The sequence below is a fragment of the Macaca nemestrina genome, chromosome 5 (genome assembly GCF_043159975.1).
Source record: "Macaca nemestrina isolate mMacNem1 chromosome 5, mMacNem.hap1, whole genome shotgun sequence".
NCBI classification, from domain to species: domain Eukaryota; kingdom Metazoa; phylum Chordata; class Mammalia; order Primates; family Cercopithecidae; genus Macaca; species Macaca nemestrina.
This window is the reverse complement of record NC_092129.1, coordinates 161206624-161230920: the sequence shown is the minus strand read 5'-3', so window position 1 is coordinate 161230920 and position 24297 is coordinate 161206624. Positions and strand designations below refer to the sequence as shown.

Sequence of the window (24297 nt, the reverse complement as noted above, 5' to 3'; positions counted from 1 at the left end):
TCTGATCTGTCCCCTAAATTTTACAAATCTTATAAGATGTGTCTGCTATCTATAAAATCTACTTGGACATTGCACAGGCATCTTATACTTAAAATGGTCATAATTATGATTATTATATTTTAAGATCTACTTCATCTGAACTTCTTATTTGATTTAATGCACCCATAAATCTATTAATAAGTAAAACAATATATACTAACCTTAGGTTCTTTTATAATACGCTTAGTCACGAAACTACGGAGCTCTTTGTATGGGTAAATTCTTGCATGGGAACCCAATTTGTAAGTTTAGGGAAAAGCAGACCTGTACGTTTTCAATGTGGTGAAGTGTGTGTTGTCTGGGGAAGTGGCTGCAGGGGTGGAACATGGATTCCCATTTCTTTTCGCTTCCTTTTTACAACTGATTACAGTAACAACTGTAAAAATGCAGTCATAAAACCACTTACCTAAAAATAATTTACTCTGGCACCATATTCCTTAATTGGGAATACCACTCAATATTTTATGATGTAATTACAGTAAATACTTCTATTTCCCCTCTCTCGCACACAACAAGCTCTTTTTCACGTAAATGTTTCTTGGTTTTTCAGTTTCCTTGGGATGTTTTTCCCTTTTTTTCAATTGGTAACTCTTTTTCACTTTTTAAAAAGTCAACTAAAGTGCAGCCTTCTGTAGGAAATCCTAATCCTATATCACAGTCAAAAGGTATCTCAGTACGTTTTTATAAAAGTCTGTAGAAGCATGAAAATCACTGTTGAAATTATATTAAAATTAGGCTTCAAATTCCTCAAAGACAGGGTGCAGGTCTTTGTTATTTCTTTAGTGTTCAGCAGAGTGCAATAATTATGGTGAATGTCAATAAATGTTTATTGAAATGTTGAACTAACCTGCCTTATAGTGCATAGACTTCAAAAACCAATATAAGAAAATTGAATATTTTGTAAAATTGACTTATAGATTGCAAAGAATTTTCAACCCAATTTTAAAAATTTGATCTCCACAAGAATTTTACAAAATTAAAACACAACTATTATCCTAATTTACAGGTAAATAAAAAAAAGAAGCCTGGAAATGTATGAGTTTTCTACCACATATCTAGTTAAAAGCAAACCAAGTAAAGTTCAAAACTAGGTTTTTAGAACATGAAACTGAACATTTCTTAAAGTCAATCAAGTTTTTATTCATTGTAGGGTGATCAAGATTTGTGTGGAGTCTCATGTAGTATTACTTTTGCCTTCCAAACAATTCCTTGCAATTTTTAATGATGTGTCAGTGTATTGGTAATATCCAAGGAAGTAAATTAATCCTATCTTACTATAATGTCATTGTATTAACATACAATTTTATCTTTGTCCATTCTTTAAGATCTCAAAATGCTTAATTTCCTCTTTTCAAATACTCTCACATGTGTACAATAATGAGGCCTATAGTAACTTGACTTTGTTTCTATGGAATTTATTTTCCTTGTTACCTATTTCCAGCCATAAGTACCATATGGAAACTTCTTCCTGAATGTACCCACTCTGCCTCAGTCCATGTAGCTTTAAGCCCACTTAGAGCCCTTGTTTTCTTAGGCCCTTTCTTTACCTTTGGTGACCAGTCTTTCTATGCTATACCTCGCCTTGGAGCTCCTCCATGTCCTTCTGAATTACGCCTCTATTCATACAAGTTGTAATTTTTTCTAAAGATAAAGAACACACTTCTCTGATCTCCCCATTGGTGCTGTTTCTATATTTAAATGGGATATTTTACGTTGCTTTATTTTTTCTTGCTGTTCTTAATCACATTTATCACACGTGGTCAAGTAATTTATTTGAATAAAAGAAGAATACTCGACTTCATTTTAAATTCTGGCATAGAATTTTAGATGGCCATAACTGTTGCTTTGGAAAGTTTTGCCCCAGAACGTTTTGAAAAAAATATTTATTGGAACCCAGATTTAGTATCAACTTTCAAGAGAATCACAAGTTTATTATTTTTCTGAAACATTTGGCCTGCTTTAAAGCCAAAAAATAGTGTACTGTAGATATTTTTATTTATATAAATTATCTACAATTACTGCTTTATGCATATTTTCAACATAAAACAGGAATTTTAATAATATTGAGCCATAGCATGATAAATATATCAATTTAAAATGTTTAACTTGATTTGAATCTTCTTGATTAGATAGCTTCTTGCTACTATTGCCTTAAAAAACTTTATTACAAAGTAAAACCTCTATTAATTACTATTCAGTGCTAGGAAAATGTTCTAAGGCATTTATTTTTTTGCTATCAGGCCAAGTCCAATCATTCATTTGACTAAAGTGAACTACGCTAAAGCAGAGACTTATCTTAATGTACTTCCATTACATAGAATAATCTCTCCCATGAAATCAGTATTCATAAAGGCTTGCACAATGAATGAATCTTAGCTTTCTAAGAAAAAGAAATAAATATCAATAATGGATAGATCTTAAGAAGTCTACTTACTAGGTTTTTCTTAAAGTTTCCTTTTAATTTTTATTCTATCAATTGAACTAAGTTGATGAGGGAGATGAAAGGAGAAAGGTGATAGTTTAGATCACCTCATATTGTTCATTAACCATCAAACAATTAGACTAATATCACATGTTCATACACACATGTGTGTATATATATGTATATATACATACTAGTCAAATAATTAGACTAATATTGCATATATGTTTATACATATACATATACACAGACACACATATATATAATATATATGTCTGATGTTGAAGAGTCAGCTTATGCTATGTTAAATAAAAATATTATGAACTTTTTCTTTTGGAGCTGAACTGAGAATTATTGCCTGATTGTATATGTCTTGTATTGAAGAGTTGGGTTGTGCTATATTTATTTTTTATTTATTTTTATTTTTATTTTTTTTAGTCTCACTTGTTACCAGGCTGGAGTGCAGTGGTACAATCTCAGTTCACTGCAACCTCCGTCTCCTGGGTTCAAGCGATTCTCCTGTCTCAGCCTCCCAAGTAGATGGAATTACAGGGGGCTGCCACCATGCCCAGCTAACTGGGGTTTCAGCATGTTGGCCAGGCTGGTCTTGAACTCCTGACCTCAAGTGATCCACCCACCTCAGCCTCCCAAAGCGCTAGGATTACAGGCGTGAGCCACTACGCCCGACCAGGTTATGCTATAGTAAATAAAAATACTATGATTTATTTGGAAATTGAATTGATAATTTTGACCTGATTGGTTGGATGTGTATAGTGGTAGGCTAAAGATAAAGGACAATTAAGCACGTCCTTTCTGAGTAATTATGACTTTTCAGTTCACAAAGAACAATTTATTAATGTCACATTTGGATCAGGTTAATTAAAGAGACAGACTAAATAAGTGCTGTGCCACAGAGCATCTATATAGGCTCTGCAAGGCCCATGGTTTGCATTTGAAGAATAAGATTCAGTGTTACAGTTAATTGCAAATAATACCACTTTGAGGGCCATATTTGAATGAATACTTTTTATCATAGCTTTTGTATCACCAGAGGGTCCTAGTTGCAGTAAATAAAAGCAAAATCATAGTCTTTGTTATCTCATAAATGTAGTTTACATCCTTTTTGTATGTCTTACTAGTTGAGTGAGTTTAGCCAACTTAAATAACCCCTGTAGATCCACTAAAAAAGTGGATAAGTAAGACCAACTTCGAAGAGTCTGAGCTGATACAGCAACAACAACGAAGTGTGGATTGGCAACTTATCCCATAGGAAAAATGTTCTATAAGTGCTGCACATTTTATTCAATAAATGTTTGTAGTAATTAATACAATTGGGAATTCTCTCATTGAACTTCTGTCCGCTGTTCCCAAGTGGTTTGTCACTATGCATATATATAAGTCCTTTATTTGAACATGACATCAAGGATTGATGTCTGCCTATCATGTGAAGGACATAAATATATAACATTGTACTGGTCTTTTATCTGGTCCTCATTTTATGTAAAACTAACCTTCTATTACTAACCTCTGGTCACATATTTTTATCTTTGTTAATGGAAGCCAAAAAAGATTGAATGTGTATGTTAGGATAATATAATTAGAAATAATGAAGTTACTATCAGATTATTCTTCAAACAGAATTATTCCAAATTGATTGAAAAGAGAGATGGATATAAGCAAAAAGATGAGAACAACGACTGTAAGAGTCAAAGGGCATCCAGTATGTTTTATCGGTATTCATGCAGAGTTTTCATGATAATGTGTTAGCTTTTTATATAGTTCAAGGTCCTGATTTACTTTTAATACAAATAGTCAAAAATGTATATATCCTATTGCATTGTTTTGCAGATAATTCTACAGACTTAGTGGACTGAGTCCAAGTAGGCAGGATTTGCAGCAGAAATTCAAGCATAAAAGTCCCTGTTGTTAGCATCCTCAGCAACTTTCAAAACGGGCTGTGAAATCGCAGCCCTTGTCCCAGAAAGACTATTGGTCATGGTGGAAGGAAGAAAAGGTGAGGCAGCTTTATGTATCTGTGTGTGGGAGGAAGCTCTTTCTATTAATAAGCAGGCCTTTAATCTCCAGAGCCCATTTCCCCAGCAGTCAATTCACTTAGAAAAATAAAATGTCATTTAATTGGTAGAAAAATCACTTAAATTCTGTGTAACGAACTCAAAGAAATACATTCTGTAGATGGAAAAGCAAAGAGAAAAGGATACAAATTAAATGTTAATTATAAAGATGATTAAAATGTAACAATATACAAAATTCAGCTAGTTCCTTAGTAATTGACACAAAATTATATAACTTTGGGATATATAATCACAATCAAACTAATATTATAAACTTAAAAAATAAATTGCTTAAAATTGATGCTTAGGCTCCGTTGTGTTGACAGCTATCTACTCAATCTGTAGAGAATGATAATTTGATAGGAATGACTTGCATTGAAAAGTCAGTTCAGATTTTGGGTTAATTGGCATCCACTTAACTTGTGAAGTCTACCTTGTTAAATATAAATGTTTTAAAAAATTAATGCCAATAGATGTGAGAAAACCATTTGACACAAGGCAGCAATTAACTACAGTATATAAAACCAAAATTCAAAAGTTGGTAAAGATGCAAACTTCTTTACTTGCCCTTGAATTTACAAATCAATCATATTTCAAAATGAAGTATAAGAAAATAACCTGCCAAATCGTATATGGGAGAAATCAGAAAATCCAGAGGAAATGGAAGTGCAAAGATTCTAACAGAAAAGAATGAAATAATGATGAAAGAAGTCCAGATACTTTCAAAAAAGTCATGTACCTGTTTTTAGCTTGTATCGAATACTTAAATTTATTATTGTTTAACATCTCTGAAGATTCATCTTTTATGCATCATGCTTTTGTTAATATCAAGTCATATTACACAGGTAAATATTTTAGTCTAGAGGATTATACTAATGAAAAACTTTAGTACTAATAATTATAATAGCATGTTTCTTCTCTCTTTTCTTTCTGGATCTTTCATATTTCAGCTCAGCATATACTAATTCATGGTCTCTTGAATTTGAACCAAGCACTGTAGTGATTACTGAGCAAGTCTCTCTTCTAAATCAAATATCTACATAGATAGGAATGAAAGGGTTTAACAATTTCTGGAGGACTTACTCTGTTGACAATTTCTGAATAGCCAATGAGGACAAATGCAAGTAAGTTTAAATCAGGAAAGATGATCTGGAGCCAAGTATATAAAGGACCTTGGCAAAGGGTTCTGAGGAAGCACAGAATAGTAAAATATGGACTATAGCTGGAGTTAAGGGCCCAAAAACTTTTATTCATTTTGACGTTACCTCAGAGCCATGAGGTTGAGAGAGGTTAAAGAATTTGTGAGATGAACAAATTTGAACTGAATAAAACACAGTTCTGGTACTTAAAGAACGTTTAATATCCTATCTTTTGATATTGTAATGGTAGATGTGATCACTCATCTTATTTAGTGCACTGTTAAGACTGTAAGTTCAAGCTTTAATCCACCTAGTATAGATCCTAGCTCTGCAACTTGCTCTGGTTGACTGTGTACATTACTGAAATTGTCTGTCCTCAGTTTCCTCATGTTTAAAATGGGATTAATAATAGTACCTATCTTACAGGAATTTTATACGAATAAAATGTGATAATGTGTCTATAGATCTTAGAGTAGTGCCTAGGATATAATGAGAAATCACTATATCATGTGTTTACCTCCCAAGCAGATTCTAGGTTCCTTTAGAAAAAGAAACCCACGTTCATCGTCACCTGTATCAAAAACAGCAGTTATCTACTTTTGCAAGACTTATCATTCTTTCATTCATTCAAGAACTGTTCTTTGAGTTCTCATTACCCCTCTGCAGTGGTGTTTGAGACTGGAATGCCAGACAGGCATGGCCTCTTCTCTCACTGAAATTATAATCCATTGGAGAAATACAGACAAGTCAATGAGTAATTTTAAAACAGTGAGTACACGTTATTGTAAGACAGGTTCACAGTATAGAAAAAGTTGAAGAGATATCCAATTTAAATGTCAGTTTTCAGGAGAATCATACTGCAGAAAAGGACTTTTGACTTCAAATCTGGTAGAAAGGGCAACAATGGGGAGAAAAACTATTGCAAACAGAGAGGATAGCATGTCCAAAGTGTAGGACTAAAAATGGATATGCTATAAGAATATGCTTGAGAAAAGGGAAGAAGTGTAAATATGAGGTGAACAGGAGAAAAAGAGGAAAAGTGGGGAACGTTATTGGAGCGGGAGGTATGACTCAGATCATTCAGGACTTTGTCAGTCACACTGAGCATCTTTGACATTATCTTAAATGAAATTAAGAATACATTAAAGGGTCTAAACATGAGGGCTATGTGAAAAGATTTGTGTTTTCTTAAGACTATTCTTGCTGCTTATAGAGAATGGAGTGAAGGGAACGTGAGTAGAACCAAAGATGAGAAGACTCTTAAGAACTACTGGAAGGACATAATGTGTCTTTACTATAGAATGGGCAGAGGGATTAGGCAAAGTTTGGTTTTGAAACTTATTTAGGATGTCAAATTATTATGTATCTTGGATTAATTTGATAAGCACAGTAACAGAACCAAGAAGGACAATCAAATGGATGATACCATTCTTGAGTATTTATTTTGCATCTAGTCACTCTATATGTATCCTTGCATTTGATCTTCAAAAACTCCACGAATGAGGTAACATTATTATTTTCACTTTACAGATGAAAAAAGTGAGGTGCATGCTCTAGTTAGGTAACTTTCCTGGAATCACATAATTTGCAAATGGTGGAGGCAGTATCCAAATCCAGATGGAACAACTTCAGAGAGTATTAATTAACTTGGATAGAAAGAGACAACTTAAGAGGGGCATTATTTGGGGGCAAAGAAGATGGGTCATATTTGAGACATGACAAGTATAAGAAGGTTGTAGGTTAAGTAAGTGAAGATAAGGAGGGAGACAGCGTAGCACAGTGATAAAGACCATGGTTGTGAAATCAGACATGGATTGAGATCTCATTCTGTCAATTACCAGGTCTGACCAGGGGCAAATTATTTAATCTCTCTGGGCATTACAGTACCTCATGTATAAAACAGAGATAACAATAGGGATGTTGGGAAGATTAAATGATAGAATTCCTGTAAAACACTTGCAAAACAGACTGGTTGGCCTATACTCCATTTTCAATTAATGTTACTACTGTACTTACTACTATTTTGAGTAGGTTGTTAAAACATGAGTTTTGAGTTCAGGGAAAGTCCCCCCAAAGGTATTGTCTTAGCTTATTCATTCATGTTTCTGTAACAAAATACCATAGAGTGGGAGGCTTACAAACAACAGAAATGTAGCTCTCACAGTTGTAGAGACTGGGAAGTCAAAGACCAATGTGCCAGGAGATTCAACGTCTAATGAGGGCCCATTTTCTGACTGATAGGTGGCTGTCTCTTTTGCTGTGCTCTCTCATGGCATAATGGATGAGGGACATCTCCGGGGTCTGTTTGTAAGAGGACTAATCCCATTCTCAAGGACTTTGCTCTTATGACCCAAACACATTCCAAAGGACCCACCTCGTAATAGCATCATTTTGGAGGCTAGGATTTCAGCATATAAATTTTGAGGGGATATTAACAATCATTGCATTGCAGGTATCATCAAGGTATAGATGGTATTTGAGAACCTGGGAGCATAGAAAGCTATCTGGGATGATTAAGAAAGAATGAGAACAGACCTCTGAAAATACAAATTTAATTTGAAAGAGCTCATAAAAATTAATGCATTAAATCATAACATCAAAGCATAAAAAGCACAGAGAAAATGATAATACTCAAAATTACCATCTCTCAAATGTTTCCAGATTTAAAAGAAAAAAAAATGCAGCTGCAAAGGAATGAGAACAAAGCTAGCAAAAGAATCTCATCATCAGCGTGGCAGGATCCAGGAAGTGGAGGATGGGTGAGGGTGGCTCCTTAATGCACTGAAGGAAAATTATCTTCTAGTTAAAATTTTATACCCAGTCAAAATATTGGTCAAATATGATAGTAAAGGCATTTTTGGATATGCAATGACTTCTCACATATCCTTTTATAAAGTGTATATTAAGGATCTTTTCTAGAAAAATAAGGAACAAAATAAAAAATAGAAATTCATGAAGAAAGAAATGGAACAGGAAACAAAGCAATTCAGTCAATCAAAAATTGTTTGTGGAAGGTAGGGGAGAAGGGTGGGAAAAGTTCAGAGAAAAGAAAATATAGAATACAACCTATTTTTTAAAAATACAAGTAGATCAATAAAAGCACAAAAATTTTAATAAAAGTTAATATCCATTTTTGCTTAAAGAAACCCTTTTACCACACTAAGGAAACAATAAATGTTATTTAATCTTCTAGACATCTGCCAACAACCATAGTAAACATGATGCTTTTTTGGGGGGATGGGGTGGGGACAGGGTCTTGCTCTGACACCTAGGCTGGAGTGCAGTGGAGTGATCATAGCTCACTCCAGCTTCGAACTCCTGGCCTAATACAATCTTCTCAGCCTAGCCTCCAAAAGCACTAGGATTATAGGAGTGAGTGAGCTACTGCACTTGGCCATGCTTCTTAATAATGGGGAGTGGTAGAAATTTCCTTTATAGTCATGAAAAATGCTACAAGGCCATGTCACCTCTTTTTTTCTGGGTATAGCCAGTGAAAGACAAAGAAAAAAATTGTAAGTACCAGAAAGAAAGAAAACAACCTTTAACATCTACTGGTTATTTGATTATTAAAAAGAAAAAGAATATACAACTAGATTCTTAGAATTAATAAGAATAGCATAGTAGCTAAGGTCATAAAGTAGAAAACAAGAAAGACAAGGAAAAAGAGACAGAAACACAGAGGAAGTCAGACATTGAAATTCACTTCCCTTAACATATGTCAGATCAAGTAGACAAATATTGATATAGAAGGTTTACATAATGTGAATAAAGTTGCTATGATTTATATATTAAATTCTGCACTCTGAAATAGATAATATACATTGTTTTCGACAGCATCATTATAAAAATTTATCATACATTATACCGTGTGGAAAACTTTAATACATTTCAAAAAGTACAGAAAACAACTCTGTTAGTCAGCTTAGGCTGCTATACCACAGGACCATAGGCCAGGAGGTTTAAGCAGCAGCCATTTATTTCTTAAAGTTGTGGAAGTTGAGAAGTCCAAGATCAAGATGCCTACTGATTCAGTTCCTGGTGAGAACTCTCTTTCTAATTTGCAGATGGCCATCTTCTTGCTGTGTCCTCAAATTACAGAATGAGACAGAGAGAGAGAGAGAGGAAGAGAGAGAGAAGGAGCACATGCTAACTCTCTGGTAGCTTCTTATAAGGACACTAATCTCATCATGAGGACCCCAACCTCCAGACCTCAAATAAACCTAATTATTTTCCAAAGGCTCCACCTCCAAATACTATCACATTGGAGATTTAGACGTTCAACATAGAAAGTTTGGAAGGACACAAATTTACAGTCAATAACAACATTTTCTAATTATAATGCAATACAACTAGAAATTAATAACAAAACATCTAAAAATTTAAGTATTCATGGAAAAATGTAAAATAGTTTCCTTTACACGACTCTTGGATAAAAGAGGAAATTCAAGCTGGATATGCAGAATACCAAGGCAATATTAATAAAGCTGACAGTACCTGTAAGAAGCTATGGCATATAGCGAGAGGCCATACTCAAAGGAAAATGTATAGCATTAAATACCTCAACTGAAATTATAAGTTAAAAACAACTAAATCAAAAATTTACAGAAAATAATAAATAATCCAAATGAAACAATAAATGCAACAATAAAAGGAGACAAAAGGAAGAAATAATCAGATAAAGCAGATACAAATAAGTTAGAAAACCAAAAAAAAAAATTCATAGGCTTAAAAACTTATTCATGGTTTTTTTTTGAAAAAGTATGTAACATCAACTATCCTAATTAAGGAATAACCAGATAGTGATGTGGTAGGGGGCAGGAGAGAAGTGGAAAATGTGCCAACCAACCCAATATAAGTTTTTATGTAGAAATAACCATTAAATCTCAAGATATTTTAGGAAACAATCATCGGTCACTTGTTTTCAATGGTTTACACATATGTGAACATCTTATTAAAATGGACATAAGTCTTAGGAATTACAAACAGAACATTTCCATAGATGTTTATAGAAGGCCCAGCATGGTGGCTCACCCCTGTAATCCTAGCACTTTGGGAGGCTGAGGCAGGTGGATCACTTGAGGTCAGTAGTTCGAGACCATCCTGATCAACATGGTAAAACCCCGTCTCGACTAAATATACAAATTAGCTGGGGCTGGTGGCTTGCGCTTGTAGTCCCAGCTGCTCTGGAGGCTGAGGCAAGAGAATTGCTTGAACCTGGGAGGCAGAGGTTGCAGTGAGCCGAGATCACACCACTGCACTCCAGCCTGGGTGACAGAGTGAGACACTGTCTCAAACAAACAAACAAACAAACAAACAAAAGAAACATAAAGAAGATAGCTTCTCAAATATCCCAGGCCAGAATGATTTCATTTTGAATTCTACCAAAACTTTTCAGAACAGATTATTCCAGTACCATTTAAACTGATACAGGAAGGAAGAAAAAGAAGTAAAGCTTCCAAAACTTTTTTTTAGTATATTAATAAAGCTAAGAAAAAAAATTGTGAATATCTCTGTATATGCTAAAAAAGAATTTGATAAATTGCAACATTTTTTTTTCCAAAACATTCCATCTTTTTTTAAGATGACACATTACACTTTCATTTCAGCATTTAAAGCCACTCTTATGCTTGATGGAAAAGTTTAGACACATTTATGTTAGAGTCAAGAACAAGGCAGATGACCAGCATCAGTAATACTCAACATTGTTCTGGGGATACTACTCTCCAAACTATTTGAAACAATCATGAAAATAAAGCTATGTGTAGGCCGGATGCGGTGGCTCACGCCTGTTATCCCAGCACTTTGGGAGGCCAAGGTGGGTGGATCACTTGAAGTCAGGAGTTCGAGACCAGCCTGGCCAACATGGTGAAACCCCGTCTTGACTAAAAATACAAAAATTAGCTGGTCATGGTGATGCATGCCTGTAATACCAGCAACTCAGGAGGCTGAGGCAGGAGAATTGCTTGAGCCTGAGAGGTGCAGGTTGCAGTGAGCCGAGATTACGCCACTGCACTCCAGACTGAGCAATAGAGAGAGACTGTCTCAAAAAAAAAAAAAAAAAAAAAAAAAAAAAAAAAAAAGAAAGAAAGAAAAGAAACAAAACAAAACAAAACAAAGCTATGTGAATAGAAGTAATAAGTTTGGATACAAAATTATTAGAATACATCAGTAGTTCACATATACACAGTTGGCATTTAGGTTAACTGTTGTAATGAAAAAGAGATGTCATTTATAATTACAAGAAAAAGATAAGATTTCTTCAATTGAACCTGGGTGGAGAGGTTGCAGTGAGCCAAGATCACTGCATTGCACTCCAGCCCAGGTGATAAGAGTGAAACTCCGTCTCAAAAAAAAAGAAAAAAAAAAGGTAAGATTCTTAGGAATATACTGAATAAACTTCTACATGAGAAACACCAAAGAGACTTTAAAAACATGAAAAGACAGAGGTTTGTGCCAAGATGGCCAAATAGGAACAGCTCCAGCCTCCAGCTCCCAGCGTGATCGACACAGAAGACAGGTGATTTCTGTATTTCCAACTGAGGTACCGGGTTCATCTCACTGGGGCGTATCAGACAGTGGGTACAGGACAGTAGGTGCAGCCCACCAAGGGAGAGCCAAAGCAGGGCGAGGCATCACTTCCTGTGGAAGTGCAAGGGGGAAGGGAATTCCCTTTCCTAGCCAAGGGAAACCATGACACAAAACACCTGGAAAACAGGTCACTCCCACCCTAATACTGTGCTTTTCCAAGGGTCTTAGCAAACGGCACATCAGGAGATTATATCCCACACCCAGATTGGAGGGTCCCATGCCCAGGGAGCCTCCCTCATTGCTAGCACAGCAGTCTGAGATCTAACTGCAGGGTGGCAGTGAGGCTGGGGGAGGGGCATCCACCATTGCTGAGCCTTAAGTAGGTAAACAAAGCAGCCAGGAAGCTCGAACTGGGTGGAGCCCACCAAACTGGGTGGAGCCCACCGCAGCTCAAGGAGGCCTGCCTGCCTCTGTAGACTCCATCTCTGGGGACAGGGCATAGCCAAACAAAAGGCAGCAGAAACCTCTGGAGATGTAAATGTCCCTGTCTGACAGCTTTGAAGAGAGTAGTGGTTCTCCCAGCATGGAATTCGAGATCTAAGAATGGACAGATTGCCTCCTCAAGTGGGTCCCTGACCCCCAAGTAGCCTAACTGGGAGACATCCTCCACTACGGGCAGACTGACACCTCACACCTCACATGGCTGGGTACACCTCCGAGATGAAGATTCCAGAGGAACGATCAGACAGCAACATTTGCTGTTCAGCTATACTCACTCTATTGCAGCCTCTGCTGCTGATAGCAGCCAAACAGGGTCTGGACTGGACCTTGAGCAAACTCCAACAGACCTGCAGCTGAGGGTCCTGACTGTTAGAAGGAAAAATAACAAATAGAAAGGACATCTACTCCAAAACCCCATCTGTACGTCACCATCATCGAAGACCAAAGATAGATAAAACCACAAAGATGGGGAAAAAGCAGTGCAGAAAATCTGGAAATTCTAAAAATCAGAGCGTCTCACCTCTTCAAAAGAATGCAGCTCCTTGCTAACAACGGAACAAAGCTGGATGGAGAATGACTCTGACGAGTTGAGAGAAGGCTTCAGACAATCAAACTTCTCTGAGCTAAAGGAGGAATTACGAACCCAGAGCAAAGAAGCTAAAAACCTTGAAAAAAGATTTGATGAATGGCTAACTGGAAACGCCAATGTAGAGAAGTCCTTAAATGACCTGATAGAGATGAAAACCATGACACGAGAAATACGTGACAAATGCACAAGCTTCAGTAACCAACTCAATCAACTGGAAGAAAGGGTATCAGTGATTGAAGATCAAATGAATGAAATGAAGCGAGAAGAGAAGTTTAGAGAAAAAAGAGTAAAAAGAAATGAACAAAGCCTCCAAGAAATATGGGACTATGTGAAAAGACCAAATCTGCATCTGACTGGTGTACCTTAAAGTGACAGGGAGAATGGAACCAAGTTGGAAAACACTCTGGAAGATATTATCCAGGAGAACTTCCCCAACCTAGCAAGGCAGGCCAACATTCAAATTCAGGAAATACAGAGAACACCACAAAGATACTCCTCAAGAAGAGCAACTCCAAGACACATAATTGTCAGACTCACCAAAGTTGAAATGAAGGAAAAAATGTTAAGGGCAGCCAGAGAGAAAGGTCGAGTTACCCACAAAGGGAAGCCCATCAGACTAACAGCAGATCTCTCAGTAGAAACTCTACAAGCCAGAAGAGAGTAGGGGCCAATATTCAACATTCTTAAAGAAAAGAATTTTCAACCCAGAATTTCATATCCAGCCAAACTAAGCTTCATAAGTGAAGGAGAAATAAAATCCTTTACAGAAAAGAAAATGCTGAGAGATTGTGTCATCACCAGGCCTGCCTTAAAAGAGCTCCTGAAGGAAGCACCAAACATGGAAAGGAACAACTGGTACCAGCCACTGCACAAACATACCAAATTGTAAAGCCCATCAATGCTAGGAAGAAACTGCATCGACTAATGAGCAAAATAACCAGCTGACATCATAATGACAGGATCAAGTTCACACATAACAATATCAATCTTAAATATAAATGGGCTAAATGTTCCAATTAAAAGACACAGATTGGCAGATTGGATAGAGTCAAGACCCATCAGTGTGCTGTATTTGGGATACCCATCTCACATGCAGAGACATACATAGGCTTAAAACAAAGGCATGGAGGAAGATCTACCAAGCAAATGGAAAACAAAAAAAGGCAGGGGTTGCAATCCGAGTCTCTGATAAAACAGACTTGAAACCAACAAAGATCAAAAGAGACAAAGAAGGCCATTACATAATGGTAAAGGGATCAATTCAACAAGAAGAGCTAACTATCCTCAATATATATGCACCCAATACAGGAGCACCCAGATTCATAAAGCAAGTCCTTAGAGACTTACAGACTTAGACTCCCACACAATAATAATGGGAGACTTTAACATCCCACTGTCAACATTAGACAGATCAATGAGACAGGAAGTTAACAGGGATATCCAGGAATTGAACTCAGCTTTGCACGAAGCAGACCTAATAGACATCTACAGAACTTTCCACTCCCAATCAACAGAATATACATTCTTCTCAGCACCACGTTGCACTTATTCCAAAATTGACCACATAGTTGGAAGTAAAGCACTCCTCAGCAAATGTACAAGAACAGAAATTATAACAAATTGTCTCTCAGACCACAGTGCAATCAAACTAGAACTCATGATAAAGAAACTGACTCAAAACCGCTCAACTACATGGAAACTGAACAACCTGCTCCTGAATGACTACTGGGTACATAACGAAATGAAGGCAGAAATAAAGATGTTCTTTGAAACCAATGAGAACAAAGATACAACATACCAGAATCTCTGGGACACATTTAAAGCAGTGTGTAGAGGGAAATTTATAGCACTAAATGCCCACAAGAGCAAGCAGGAAAGATATAAAATTGACATCCTAACATCACAATTAAAAGAACTAGAGAAGCAAGAGCAAACACATTCAAAAGCTAGCAGAAGGCAAGAAATAAGTAAGATCAGAGCAGAACTGAAGGAGATAGAGACACAAAAAAACCTTCAAAAAATCAATGAATCCAGAAGCTGTTTTTTTTTTGAAAAGATCAACAAAATTGATAGACTGCTAGCAAGACTAATAAAGAAGAAAAGAAAGAAGAATCAAATAGATGCAATAAAAAATGATAAAAGGGATATCACCACCAACCCCAAAGAAATACAAACTACCATCAGAGAATACTACAAACACCTATATGCAAATAAACTAGAAAACCTAGAAGAAATGGATTAATTCCTGGACACACACACTCTCCTAAGACTAAACCAGGAAGAAGTTGAATCCCTGAATACACCAATAACAGGCTCTGAAATTGCGGCGATAATTACTAGCCTACCAACCAAAAAAAGTCCAGAACCAGACAGATTCACAGCCAAATTCTACCAGAGGTACAAGGAGGAGCTGGTTCCATTCCTTCTGAAATTATTCCAATCAGTAGAAAAAGAGGGAATCCTCCCTAACTCATTTTATGAGGCCAACATCATCCTGATACCAAAGCCTGGCAGAGACACAACTAAAAAAGAGAATTTTAGAACAACATCCCTGACGAACATCGATGCAAAAATCCTCAATAAAATACTGGCAAACCAAATCCAGTAGTGCATCGAAAAGCTTATTCAACATGGTCAAGTGGGCTTTATCCCTGGGATGCAAGACTGGTTCAACGTATGCAAATCAATAAACATAATCCAGCATATAAACAGAACCAAAGACAAAAACCACATGATTATCTCAATAGATGTAGAAAAGTCCTTTGACGAAATTCAACAGCCCTTCATGCTAATAACTCTCAATAAATTCACTATTGATGGAACATATCTCAAAATAATAAGAGCTATTTATGACAAACCTATAGCCAATATCACACTGAATGGACAAAAACTGGAAGCATTCCCCTTGAAAACTGGCACAAGACAGGGATGCCCTCTCTCACCACTCCTATTCAACACAGTGTTAGAAGTTCTGGCCAGGGCAATCAGGGAAGAGAAAGAAATAAAGGGTATTCAATTAGGAAAAAGGAAGTCAAATTGCCCCTGTTTGCAGATGACATGATTGTATATTTAGAAAACCCCATCATCTCAGCCCAAAATCTCCTCAAGCTGATAAGCAACATCAGCAAAGTCTCAGGATACAAAATCAATGTGCAAAAATCACAAGCATTCTTATACACCAGTAACAGACAAACAGAGAGCCAAATCATGAATGAACTTCCATTCACAATTGCTTCAAAGAGAATAAAATACCTAGGAATCCAACTTACAAGGGATGTAAAGGACCTCTTCAAGGAGAACTACAAACCACTGCTCAGTGAAATAAAAGAGGACACAAACAAATGGAAGAACATACCATGCTCATTGATAGGAAGAATCAATATCGTGAAAATGGCCATACTGCCCAAGGTTATTTATAGATTCAATGCCATCCCCATCAAGCTACCAATGAGTTTCTTCACAGAATTGGAAAGAACTGCTTTAAAGTTCATATGGAACCAAAAAAGAGCCCGCATCTCCAAGACAATCCTAAGTCAAAAGAACAAAGCTGGAGGCATCACACTACCTGACTTCAAACTATACTACAAGGCTACAGTAACAAAAACAGCATGGTACTGGTACCAAAACAGAGATATAGACCAATGGAACAGAACAGAGTCCTCAGAAATAATACCACACATCTACAGCCATCTGATCTTTGACAAACCTGAGAGAAACAAGAAATGGGGAAAGGATTCCCTATTTAATAAATGGTGCTGGGAAAATTGGCTAGCCATAAGTAGAAAGCTGAAACTGGATCCTTTCCTTACTCCTTATACGAAAATTAATTCAAGATGGATTAGAGACTTAAATGTTAGACCTAATACCATAAAAATCCTAGAGGAAAACCTAGGTAGTACCATTCAGGACATAGGCATGGGCAAAGATTTCATGTCTAAAACACCAAAAGCAATGGCAGCAAAAGCCAAAATTGACAAATGGGATCTCATTAAACTAAAGAGCTTCTGCACAGCAAAAGACACTACCATCAGAGTGAACAGGCAACCTACAGAATGGGAGAAAATTTTTGCAATCTACTCATCTGACAAAGGGCTAATATCCAGAACCTACAAAGAACTCAAACAAATTTACAAGAGAGTATCCATGGCCAGCCTGGTGGCGGCGGGGAGGAGGAGAGGGGTGGAAATGAAGGGCCAGAGACAGGAGGTTTGGAGAAGGTCAGAGAGAGAGAGCTCATTTTGCAGTAACATTTTCTGAGATCCTACAAATGAAAATGCATTTCAGATATCAAAAGACAAAATTATGACAAATTTAAAGATTTTAGTTGGCTTTTATTTGTGATTCTAGAACTTGTCAATAGCTCATTCCATAGAATAGCACGAATGTTCCGATGAGCTTAACAGGAAGACTTGACTTTATAGTGACAGAAAAGGGCTGAGGAAAGCAGAAACAGAACAAAAGCGGGTTGGCCATTTCAAAACTAATTTCCTGGTAAAAGTTAACATGCAGGATACTTCCATATCATGCCAGCTGAAACAGGCCTGTTTGAGGTTGTGTCTATTATCTCTTCGGATATTTTGGAAGGTCAGATAAACAACTTAGTTTTGCCTTGGTGGCAGGGAACTTCAGCATGAGTAACTCCATTTTGGTTTGGTCTATTTGGCCTAGTGCAAGAGCTCTGTTCAAACCAATGGCCTCCTATCAATTTTACTTAACATAGTCATTTAGGCTGAAGCAAAACCATATATAAACATGTGGTCCTTGGTGGGAGCTGAAGATTTTCCAGCCTGACACTGCCCATGAATCCTGGTGATTAGATGGCCCTCAGTTTCTCCATAAGGAAGCAAGTAGAAAGTCCACCTCACTTTAGAAATGTCCGTCTGTGAGTTCATTTCTCATTCTTGTGGGATGAATATCAAAAGTTAGATCTTTATTCATATTCAAGTTATAATATTAGTGTATGAGTGTATCAAATTCTGTCTACAAAATTAACAAAGTTAGCCCTTCGTTGCTAACAACTGTGCTGAGTTCTTTTGCCAAGGGTGTGAGAAATTCAAGGTTGAACAATCTTTATTTTCCCTCTGGTTTGCTTTTGTGATGGTTAGCAAATATTTGACAAATGATGGAATAAGTCCCAAATCATGGAATTATCTTTCATCCTTCTTCAAATTACACACATAATGTCTCACCATATTCCACCCATCTGCCTTCTAAAATTTTTCTATCACTCCCCCACCTTTGCCCATTTCCACTGTTACTACCTTCTTTAACCATGGCAAAGATCCCATCCAGACCCTTCTCTCCTTTTTCTCTTCCAGATTCATCATTTCCTAAGGTATTTCTGTTTCTCAGGTTTCTTCACCTTCCATTCTGAGGACGCTGTCACAGGAAATTGTAAGGAATATTGGCAAACCTACTAGGCTTAAGAATTTTTTAGAGGCATCCAGTTACTCTTTAAGGCACTTTCTCAATTCTCTTCCAGGACACATTTTTTTTTTTCGTGTGTTGACTGCCGAACAGTGCCAGTAATATTAATACGACATAAACTTGGAGTCCATTGCTTCAAAATATGTCACAATTCGAGTAGGGAATTCAGGTAGAGCTAAAGTTCCCTTTTTACTTCATATACAGATTTTTTTTTTTCCCCAAACAAATCAACAGTATCATCAAGACTGCCTGGGTAATTTGTAGGCTATTTAAGAGAACAAATTGTTTTCAAGCATTGGTAGGCAGTGTAGAAGAATCTATTTACATTCAAATTATTTGCTAATTACAAATCATTATTAGCTATTAACTAAGAAAAGCCACTTAAAGACAACTACTAAGCAACATTTTGTCAGACTGGTTCTATTTCTGGGGACTGGAACATGATAAAACTGAGGTTAAAAATAGTTTGGAATCCGTTTTTATTTCCTCAATTCAAATACACCTCTGCTTATTTCTACCAGACCAAATAATATATACAAGAGAAAGCTGATAAATTGTCTGAATTCGAGAAGTCAGATCCCTCAAGGTTACTCCCCAACTAGACTATTTCTCTGGATTTTTTTTTAAGCCTATAATCAAGGAGGTAGAACAACACAATCCCAGAAAAGACAGCTGCAGAGGAAACAGGGATAAGCATTTGTTTTCACTTTGAAAACATGAGCTAACTGCCAACAGGTTTTGGGCTCCTGTACAAGTCATTCCAGAATTACACAATGATTTCAGTACAGAAGAAGAAATGAGGGCCAGAATTACCTTTGATTTAGCACATAGTTTTTTCAAGTCTCAACACACAAAAGTCAAAATAGATGTCCTATCATCTACTGTAGAGATCAACTTAATGGAAGAAGTTGATCTCTGTGATTCTGTTCCGGAGCGATATGAGCCCAACTGATTTCAGTGCAGTGCAGCAGTATCTCTGGTTCCATGTCATGGAAAACACATAGGAACACCAGCAAAATTCTGGTTTTGACACACTTAATCCCTCCAGTGGCATTCATCATTCTTAGAGAATTGGTGGACAATTATGAGAGTGAATTCTTTATGTAAGTGGTTTGCAAACTGTAATACTCTCTAGATGTCAAGTGAGATTATTACTGCCTGCAAATGGACACTACTAAACATATAAACCCAGAATGATCTTCTCAGGTGGTTGTATAACAACATGTCGAGATATTTTTTAAAAAGAGAAGGCAATAGGCTGGGCACTGGGCTCATGCCTGTAATCCCAGCACTTTGGGAGGCCGAGGCGGGCGGATCACCAGGTCAGGAGATCTAGACCATCCTGGCTAATACCGCGAAACCCCGTCTCTACTAAAAATACAAAAAAATTAGCCAGGCGTGGTGGCGGGCGCCTGTAGTCCCAGCTACTCGGGGGGCTGAGGCAGGAGAATGGCATAAACTCGGGAGGCAGAGCTTGCAGTGAGCTGCCGAGATTGCACCACTGCACTCCAGCCTGGGCAACAGAGCGAGACACCATCTCAAAAACAAACAAACAAACAAAAACAGAAGGCAATATGTGCTCCATAAACACATATTACATAAAAACTGTGTATGTCACACCAAAGATAGCATTTGTGCTAATGTATGTGTATAAAGTTGGGTGGAAGGAGAGAGTAAGATGGGTGAAGAAAGACCACCTAGATAAATATATAAGTAATCTCCAATGTTTCTGTTTCTGTGTAGAGTAGTGGATTCACAGGTTTTTAATATACTTTTAAGGCAAAGAATCAAGGAACCAAATAATACTATGTATGAGATTAGCAAAACCTGCCATAAATGAAGAATTATGATTCATCTAATTCTGTACACCAAATATGTTAGCAAACAGACCCTCCAAATATGATAGCAAATTTAAAGAGGGCATTTTTATTCTGATCAGCTAGCTTTCAACTGAGCTCAGTAAAGTCATTAGTGTCTGACAGCTGACAATGTGCATTTGAATTTCTTGAGTCTTTAATTCTTCTACCAGAGATCCCAGGCTTCACTATGTTTCCCAGGTAGATCAGCAGTTGTAATAAAATACAAGGCCTTCACAGGGGCAATGTAAACAGGAACCTACCTAATGAATGTGCGAACTGTTCTGTATCTGAAGGCATTATTAGTTTCTTGTTTGTTCTTTAGCATGATAATAAAAGACCCTGTGAATTCAGTCATGTTGATCAAGAAAAACTGTTTAATGAAGTAATGGAGTAAGCCAATTGTTTGGCATAATTTAGCAAAATAAATATTTGAACAAATGACCGTTATTTTAAAAAAAGATTTCAATGGTTTCTATTGACAGTAGGCTTTGTGCTATTTAGCCTAGTGGTCATTATTGGCCAAATACTAACACCATGCATCTGTGAGCCTCTATTAGGGACATTTTATTTTTTAAAGTATAGTGTAAGAGAGGAGTGTTATCTGCTGTGTAACAGAGTTCTTACAACCCCTCCAAATGCATCCTGCTTGGCTGTTTGCTGCCAGGTTTAAACAATAAAACCAATACTTGCAGGTACTTCTATTCCCCCCACTTTGCCATAGATGGCCTGACATAAAAAAATGATCCTCAAAATAACTGGGAATCTGCCCAATTTAAGAGGCGATAGTCCATTTTCATACTGCTATGAAGAGATATTGGAGACTAGGTAATTTATAAAGAAAAAAGAGGTTTAATAGACTCACAGTTTCACATGGCTGGGGAGGCCTCATAATCATGGCAGAAGGTGAAGAAGGAGCAAAGGCATGTCTTACATAGCAGCAGAAAGAGAGTTTGTGCAGGGGAACTGCCCTTTATAAAACCATCGGATCTCATGAGACTTATTCACTATTACAAGATGGGAAAAACCTGCCCGCATGATCCAATTACCTCCCATGGAGTCCCTCCCACCACACGTGGGGATTATGGGACCTACAATTCAAGCTAAAATTTGGGTGGAGACACAGCCAAACCCATATTAGGTGACATTATTTTTATCTGAGTCATTTATGTCAAATTCCCATGCAAATTCTAAGACATTCCTTTATATTAACTTTCATAATATTACACAATATGTAATATTAACTCACTTCCATAGGTGGCTGGAATGATAATGGACAATTTTTTGGACATTGCTTTATTGAAATATTGTGAAATAGGTGTGGGAAGTAGGAAAAAAACATGAAACAAAAAACAACCAAATATATCCTTCTGGCTGTTACGAGGTCTCCAAAAGCAATGCCCCAAAATGAGGGTCTCAGAAGCAGCTTTGTCTGACCTTCTCCTGCCCTCATAATTCTGGCCCTTTCCGCTCCCCTGAGGCTAGCCATGGAAACTAGAATCCCTTTTCCATAAGGTAGGTCACAGACACCAGAACCTCTTTTTTCCAAAGCCAGCCATAAAATGTAAAAATGTCACTCTAACCTAAAAATATGACCAAAACCTACAAATATTAATCTAATCTTTGCTCCCCTGCCTTTCTATGTAAAAAAATGGCCATAAAGAAATTATCTGACCTACCTTGTTTGATTTTAGGTCATAAGACCCCCATTCCAGAAAGGGTCTTGCCCCACCCCAGAGGTAAGGAATTCTGCACAGACAGGCCAAGAAGGATGTAGACAGACATGCCTCGCTGGGTTCCCCCAGTCTATTAGCATTAGATTCTACACTTTTGCCCAACCATATTTCTATAGGGCTGTCCCTATTTTGTTGAACCTAAGCATAATAGTGGAGAGTTTCCCCTGTATCTTTAGGTGTTCATTCTGCAAGTTCCCCTGTCATGTAAGTTCCACTGTCAAGTATAATCAAATAAATTTGTATGCCCTTTCTCCTCTTAATCTGCCTTTTTAAGTGATCTTCAGTGAACTTTCGCGGGGGGAAAGGGAAGTTCTCCCTTAGCCCCTACATTGTCTGTACCATCATGAGGCAGCAGCAGAAGACACAACTCTATGACTCTTGGCTCACCCCTGAGCAGAGATTTCAAGTTGGTTCTGGAGTACCCGGCTGAGCTGTCAAGCCCCCTGCCTGGCTGGCCCAGGACTTTAAAATGTCCTGCCAAAGGTTTTCTGAAGGAAGAAACAAAGAATGCTTTCGGGATTTCTTTTTTGGAGCTCTGTAGTGCATAAGCTCATGAAAGACTGAGAAATCCTACATAAAGAAACGTTAAATTTTGTTTAACCCAGAATGTTTCTAAACACATTTGAAATGGAATTCTAATTTTGAGAATATCCATTGAATTTCCATAAAACGACTCTTTGTTGGGATGTATTTTGGAAAATGTAGGTTTACACAGAGATAATTTATGTTCTTTAGTAATGATAATAAGAAAGTGTGAGAAGAAACACTCAATATGGGCAAACAGAGAGGGGTAAGAAGGAGTATATCGACAGCATCAGGTCCGTTGGTGAGAAAACCAATTAGCAAATTAGGACTGATGAACAAATAGTGTTTTGATATATATGTGAAAATTAGCATGTGTGTAAATGTGTACAACAATTTTAAGAAATTACAGGAAATGCAAGATTTTATAAATGGAGCAGGCTTTTTGAAAATATAAAATGCTCTTCTCTATTTTCCCAGAAAGTTTATCTAAGAATGGATTTGGAAAGTGATTCAGAGAGAAAGACTCCTCTCTTCCTTAAAACTCATCAATACAGACCAGGCATGGTGGCCCGAGACTGTAATCCCAGCACTTTGGGAGGCCGAAGCAGGTGGATTGCTTGATGCCAGGAGTTTGAGACGAGCTTGGCCAACAGGGTGAAACCCCATCTCTCCTAAAGACACAAAAAATAGCTGGGCATGGTAACACACGCAACACTGTAGTCCCAGCTACTCTGGAGGCTGAGGCAGGAGACTCACTTAAACTCAGGGGGCAGAGGCTGTAGTGAGCCGAACTTGCCCCACTGCACTCTAGCTGGGGTGACAGAGTGAGTGAGACTCCGTCTCTAAAAAAAAAAAAAAAAAAAGGAAAACTCATCAATACACATTTATGCATAAGTAGAAACATTTCTATTTTATGCCGCATCCAAACCATGTTTTGTACCAAGGGTTGCACATGACCCATTTCTCTTATCTTCCTAATATTATCCTCTTCGGGCTGCATTAGTCCATGGTAATGGAGTCTGGAGCAAGTGTGGTTTAGCAGCTTAGGTCTGTTCCCAAAAGGAATGCTGGAAGCACCAAAGAGAATGTCAAGCACTTCATTTTACATTTTCTCTGTAGATCTTGCATATTTATGTGAGCCACTGAATAGAATGCAAACAAGGGGGTAGATGGTTAGCATATTTTTGGAGTAGTTGTTTTTCTCCAAAGCAGAGGCTTAATGTCAAGGCTCCTTTTGGAATTCAGGGAGAAAAAAAAAAAAACTCAAAAAACTAATGAGAAAATGTGTCCTGTTGTGTAAATGCGATAAATATTTAACATTACAAATGTGTCGGCCGGGCGCGGTGGCTCAAGCCTGTAATCCCAGCACTTTGGGAGGCCGAGACGGGCGGATCACGAGGTCAGGAGATCGAGACCATCCTGGTTAACACGGTGAAACCCCGTCTCTACTAAAAAATACAAAA

The 24297-nt window shown here is 37.3% G+C and overlaps 1 long non-coding RNA gene across 3 annotated transcripts in view; it reads right to left on the bottom strand.

The window, feature by feature from the left end:
- LOC139363494 (uncharacterized) overlaps positions 1-24297 on the bottom strand; it is a 588541-nt gene that overhangs the window by 74181 nt on the left and 490063 nt on the right. Inside the window, exon 5 of one of the 3 annotated variants that reach the window (XR_011623988.1) lies at positions 23739-23976. The exons of the other annotated variants lie outside the window; for them this stretch is intronic. This is a non-coding gene — a long non-coding RNA (uncharacterized lncRNA). Of the gene's footprint in view, positions 1-23738; positions 23977-24297 lie in introns of those variants that run through there. 3 annotated transcript variants of the gene reach the window in all.